The sequence below is a fragment of the Oncorhynchus mykiss genome, chromosome 16 (genome assembly GCF_057628025.1).
Source record: "Oncorhynchus mykiss isolate SJ-2025 chromosome 16, ASM5762802v1, whole genome shotgun sequence".
Lineage (NCBI taxonomy): Eukaryota > Metazoa > Chordata > Actinopteri > Salmoniformes > Salmonidae > Oncorhynchus > Oncorhynchus mykiss.
Genome location: NC_143037.1, coordinates 53634666 through 53641164, shown reverse-complemented (window position 1 = coordinate 53641164; position 6499 = coordinate 53634666). Strand labels below are relative to the sequence as shown.

The 6499-nt window shown below is 44.4% G+C and overlaps 1 long non-coding RNA gene across 1 annotated transcript; it reads right to left on the bottom strand.

Moving 5' to 3' along the window:
- Nucleotides 1-1480: 1480 nt before the first annotated feature.
- On the bottom strand, nt 1481-2460 carry LOC110492909 (uncharacterized). Its single transcript, XR_002469095.3, has 3 exons — nt 2374-2460; nt 2025-2089; nt 1481-1865 (listed from the first exon to the last, which is right to left on the bottom strand). It is a non-coding gene; the product is annotated as an uncharacterized LOC110492909 (long non-coding RNA).
- Nucleotides 2461-6499: the final 4039 nt, after the last annotated feature.

Sequence of the window (6499 nt, the reverse complement as noted above, 5' to 3'; positions counted from 1 at the left end):
TTGTCCTTCTGGAAGGTTCTCCCATCTCCACAGAGGATCTCTGTAGCTCTCTGTCACCTCCCTGACCAAGGCCCTTCTCCCCGGATTGCTCAGTTTGGCTGGGCGGCCAGCTCTAGGAAGAGTCTCGGGGGTTCCAAACTTCTTCCATTTAAGAATGATGGAGGCCTTCAACGCTGCAGACATTTGTTGGTACCTTTCCCCAGATCTGTGCCCTGAAACAATCCTGTCTCGGCGCTCTATGGACAATTCCTTCAATATCATGGCTTGGTTTTTGCTCTGACGTGCACTGTCAACTGTGGGACCTTATATAGGCAAGTTTGTGCCTTTCCAAATCATGTCCAATCAATTGCATTTACCACAGGTGGACTGTGGTCGAGTTGTAGAAACATCTCAAGGATGATCAAAGGATCCGGATGCACCTGAGCTCAATTTCGAGTCAAGTAGCAACGGGACTGAATACTTGTGTAAATAAGGTAGTTCTGTTTTTTATTTGTCTTTTTTTTTGCAAAAATGTATAAAAACCTGTTTTTACTTTGTCATAATGAGGTATTGTGTGTAGATTGAGGAAAACAATGTATTGAATCAATTTTAGAAAAAGGCTGTAACATAACGTGGGGAAAAAGTCAAGGGGTCTGAATAGTTTCAAAATGCACTGTAGATAGTTAATACTCCACGCATATGCAGAGTGATGAAGCCCTATACACCATAAACCTGTCTACTCCTGGAGTAACTCCCTGTCAGAGACTGATTAGAGGGTTTTGCCAGATGCCCTGGGCCAATGGGAGGTGAGGGCTTAGGGGTCAAAGAGAGTGAGAATGAAGTTACAGACATGAACTTGAAACACATAATAAGGCTACCTTCAAACAGAAATGCATGAAGCACATGTCCAACACCGCTGTTTGGTGGGGGAAAACACATGTTAATTGATTGTATAGTCTATGCAACTTTTCGGACGGTTCTGTTGTGCCATGGAACTGTAGAGCAGAACATCAATAAACCTGCCACCCTGTTGTCAGCTATCGACAGTTCCCTTCATATGACAAGGGTTGTAAAAGTATTTGCCGGTAGATTGTTGACGTGATTCACGATGGTGACTGATAGCTTGCTAGCTGAGATTTTGAAAGGATGATGTTGACATGTCCAATCAAAGATACTGTAGATATAACGTGATTTGACGTCATTTTATGTGTGGCCAACAACCTTGAACCTTCTTGGATTGGCACTTCTAATGTCATTTTATAGCAGCACCCAAGGGGCTTGCATTTTCGAGCTCTCCCCGTAGATTTTGCAGTGACAGAGTGTCCTCGTGAGTGACTGAACACTGAGCCAATCACGGCATAACTAGAGGCCATTACCAAACCCTCTATTTTCTGCTGGCTGCCCCACCACCATAGAAAGCACTGAGCTAGGCTAAAACTCCAGCATTTTGGAGCTGCCTTACTCAAGAAAGCAAAAAAGAAACCATGTTTGTATACAGCTTTATTGATTTTTTACATTTTTTTACATTGTTTGCAAACTCATAAGTGACACGGATTAATGCCAAAATAACATGCAAAACAGGCAAAAAGTCAAACAGGTGGGGCTCAAACAGGCTCTGCCCAACCTGCCCTGAATGACAGGTCGCCACTGTGCCTGTCCAAACGCAGCCAGGGACAAGTGAATATAAGTCAGTTATTGTGTTCATAGTAGTTTCTATGAATTTGAGTTGTTACACACACTACATGTTAAATGGCTACAAGACAGAGATAAGAAGACTCTTGCTGTAATCAAAGGGAAGGTACTACTGAAGGTCCCAGTATTCAGGCATGCAGCTTGAAGCAGATGTGTGTCACCCTCCAGGCCCTTGTCACAGCATGCAGCATCACCTGATCGGGAGATGACAATAAATACATCATGTACATTTCACCACATAAGCCGTTTTAGTATTTACTGTACATTGCTGAACAATCCAACCATTTTGTTAGTGTCATTGATATAAATGGGCTATTCAAATAAAAATAGTTCATAAGCATGGACTATAATACCTCTAGGGTCTTGTGGTGGTTTGGCAGCATGCTGCTTTCTAGTGATCTTATTACTCCCTCTTCACCTGAAATGCAATAACATCAAAACCATGAATAACAATAATCCTAGTCAGTCAGTAACTAGTCTAATTAAACACATAAGCTAGCCAGTTGATAGTAAAGCTAGGATGATAGATGGCTAATGCAATAGTGGCTGTCAATGCAATGGCTGGTCTGGAGTTTGTCTGACATGTACCATTATATTTAATATGATAAGCAAACTACTGTCATGACTTTTCACAAAAAAAGATTGATGAACACAGATAAAAGAGATGATTACTTTCAAGTAGATCCTTTTTGTTTCATTTACCTCATCCTCTTCCTCGTGTTGGGAGCTTCTTCCTGAGATTAGAGAGCCCTCGGTTCTCTATGGTGTTTAGGTCAGAGCGTGACTAGGGGGGTGTTCTTGTCATTTATTTTCTATGTGGCTGGTTTGTATGGTTCCCAATTAGAGGCAGCTGGTAATCGTTGCCTCTAATTGGGGATCATATTTAGGAAGCCCTTTCTCCCTCCTACTTTGTGGGATATTGTTTTGAGTGAGTGCATGTAGCACTACGTTTGTTCACGGTCGGTGTTTGGTTATTGTTTTAAATATGTGGAACTCAAATCACGCAGCGCCTTGGTCCGTCTTTCCACACGACCGTGATAGAATATCCCACCAATGCAGGACCATGGAGGTTAAAGAGTTTTGGACATGGGAGGAAATCATGTCCAGATGTGAGACACCAAGGAAGGTGGGAGGACAGAGACGACGCCGGGGACCGCGGCCACAGAAACCCCAAGATTTTTTTTTTTTTTTTTTTGGGGGGGGGGGGGGAGTGGAAGAGTGGGTCATCAGTCCGGTGCCATCTGTGCCAGCTCCCCGTACTCACCCTGAAGAGCCAGAGACCGTCAGAGAGGCGATGGAGAAGTTGGGAGAGAGAGAGATGAGAGAGATGCTGGTCAAGTGTGTTCTGCTCAACATTCGACCTGAAGAGCCTGTCAGCAGTCTGGTGAAGTCTGTGCCAGCTCCACGCACCAGGCCTCCAGTGCGCCTCCCCAGTCCAGGCACGGTGTCCAGTCCCGCTCCAAGGCCGGAGCCTTCCTCTGCGCCGGTGCCCAGTCCAGGAACAGTGTCCAGTCCAGCTCCAAGGCCGAAGCCTTCCTCGGCGCCGGAATTCGTCCCCCCTTTGCTGCTATAACAGCCTCCACTCTTCTGGGAAGGCTGTCCACTAGATGTTGGAACATTGCCGCGGGGACCTTCTTCCATTCAGCCACACAAGCATTTGTGAGGTCAGATACTGACGTTGGGCGATTAGGCCTGGCTCGCAGTTGGCGTTCCAATTCATCCCAAAGCTGTTCGATGGGGTTGAGGTCAGGGCTCTGTGCAGGCCAGTCAAGTTCTTCCACACCGATCTCGACAAATCATTTCTGTATGGACCTCGCATTGTGCACGGGGGCATTGTCATGCTGGAACAGGAAAGGGCCTTCCCCAAACTGTTGCCACAAAGTTGGAAGCACAGAATTGTCTAGAATGTCATTGTATGCTGTAGCATTAAGATTTCCCTTCACTGGAACTAAGGAGCCTAGCCTGAACCATGAAAAACAGCCCTAGACCATTATTCCTCATCCACCAAACTTGACCATTGTCACTGGAAGGTAGCGTTCTTCTGTCATTCGCCAAAGTCGTCTGTTGGACTGCCAGATGGTGAAGCGTGATTAATCACTCCAGAGAACGCGTTTCCACTGCTCTAGAGTCCAATGATGGCGAGCTTTACACCACTCCAGCCGACGCTTGGCATTGCGCAAGGTTGTCTTAGGCTTGTGTGCGGATGCTCAGGCAGTGAAACCCATTTCATGAAGCTCTCGACGATCAGTTCTTGTGCAGACGTTGCTTCTAGAGGCAGTTTTGAACTCGGTAGTGAGTGTTGCAACCGAGGACATGTGATTTTTACTCGCTACGCATTTCAGAGCTCGACGGTCCCTTTCTGTGAGCTTGTGTGGCCTACCACTTCGCGGCTGAGCCATTGTTGCTCCTAGACGTTTCCACTTCACAATAACAGCACTGACAGTTGACCAGGGAAGCTCTAGCAGGGCAGTAATTTGACAAACTGACTTGTTGGAAAGGTGGCATCCTATGACGGTGTCACTGAGCTCTTCAGTACGTGCAATTCTACTGCCAATGTTTGTCTATGGAAACTGCATGGATGTGTGCTCGATTTTGTACAGCTGTAGTAATGCGGTGCGTGCTGGTGGCAGGGATGTCAGGCGCAGGAGAATGAACTTGGTGAAAACAGAGCTGTTTAATAAACATTAAAAAAAACCTCCGAAAACCAAAGTATACAAAAATAACATAATAGGGTGCAAAACCCGTCTCACACCAGAACAAATAACACACCTACATACAACAAACAATCTCTGACAAGGACATGAGGGGAAACAGAGGGTTAAATACACATGTAATGAATGGGATTGGAACCAGGTGTGAAGGAAGATAAGACAAAACCAATGGAAAATGAAAAATGGATCAATGATGGCTAGAAGGTCGGTGACGTCGAACACCACCCGAACAAGGAGAGGGACCGACTTCGGCGGAAGTCGTGACAGCTGTCAGCAACAGGTGTGGCTGAAGTAGCCGAATCCACTCATTTGAAGGGGTGTCCACATACTTTTGGCCATGTAGTGTATTTTTCTACAAATTGACTCTTGGTAATGTGTCAACAGTGACAGAACTCCAAGCGCGTGCATATTCAAAATCTGCAAGTGTATTTTGGATTCACAGCAGAATATTCATACTCATAAATCGCTTGTAATTATTCTGAAAATAAATTATACTTGCAAATCTTATTGAAATTATTCAAATGTCAAGATATAAGTTTGCGAAATTCAATTACACATTTGCTGATTACATTTGCAGCCACTAATGTCAATGTGCGACCACAAAATTCTAAATACTATCTCACATGGCTCTGTCATCATTATAATCCCATAAACCTTTACCAACTCATACATGTAACCACATTTCCAGGGATATGATGTTTCACAATTTAAATCAACATACGCAGGGAGAGAGACAAGCACTCAAACCACTCCTGCAACTCCATTCATAACTGCATGAAACTCAGAACATTTCCAATTGTTTAAGAACAATTGGAGCAGCCTTTCACTGTCCACTCTGACATTAAAAACAAGTCAATATTAATCTATATCAAATATATACCTTTTGACTCCCTAGGCTGTCAGACCCCCTCTCCACACCCTACCCTGTAGCATCACTCAGAAAGCTTTTACCATAATACTGTCTCTGAAAGTGCCAGTACTGATTATCAAGAAGTATCCCACTTTAACCTGGATTAAAAGGTTTTTAGGTGGAGTGGGCAGGGTGCCGAAAACCATCTCCCTTCATCTGCACCATTAATGCAGAGGCATAGCTGCATTTGCATCTAAACGTTTCATTACAGCCAGAGTGGAGATACCAATTTCTCTCCCCATCTCTCTCCACTGCTCGCTCCCTCTCTCAAAGGGGGAGATCAAAGCATGACAAATTGAAATAAATGAGAGTGAAGAAAAGGTGGCTGGGTACGCCACTGCTCGTCTGGTCAGGAAGACGAGAGGGAGGGGTGGAGTGAGGGACTATTTGCATTCTTCCCTCATCTCTCTTCTCCTTTCTGATGTGGAGTGGCAGTAACTTTTACAGCTGACGACCTTCGTATGACACGCGGACGGCGATGAGGACAAGAAAATCTCTTGGCGTGTACTGTACGTAAAGATGTGACCAAAAGTCACGAACAACACAATAGTCTTCAAAGTGCTGTCAAATTTGAACAACAGTAGCCATTCTTCTTGGCACATGACAAATGCACTGATCCAGTCATTGTAACTACATAAAGAACAACACAGCCAAACAACACTACCCGTGTAAGGATGGTGCCCATAGTGCTGTCTGTCCAATGAACCCATGGACTACGAAGGGAGCTGCAGTAATGAGAACAGCTGATCAATGCTACACACATCAGTAACGGACTCGGGGGGGGTAATATAGTTACACGTGTGTAAGGCATATATATATATATATATATGCTTGTGTCAGATGTGCCTTTTATATCACACTGGATATTGTACAGTACGACATGTCGGGTACCTTTACTGATCATTGTGCTGATGAAATGTAATTGCATGTATGGAGATTCTACACTGTTTTCTTTGTAATATACAATCAAAGTAGTTCCTTTTGCTCATCAACCCTGACCTATACTACACATTATCCCTAAATATCTCATGGGATACTTTAGACTATTCCCTCTTACATTAAATTGGTGGCAGCAGTGGGTTACTCTGAGGCTTCCTCCTTAAAATATTACCCAGTTATCACTTCAGAGGGTCAATGTAATATTCCCCATATCATGTAACGCTGTATCAGAATAGTCAACACTTTTATTCCAGCTGTCAATCAAAGC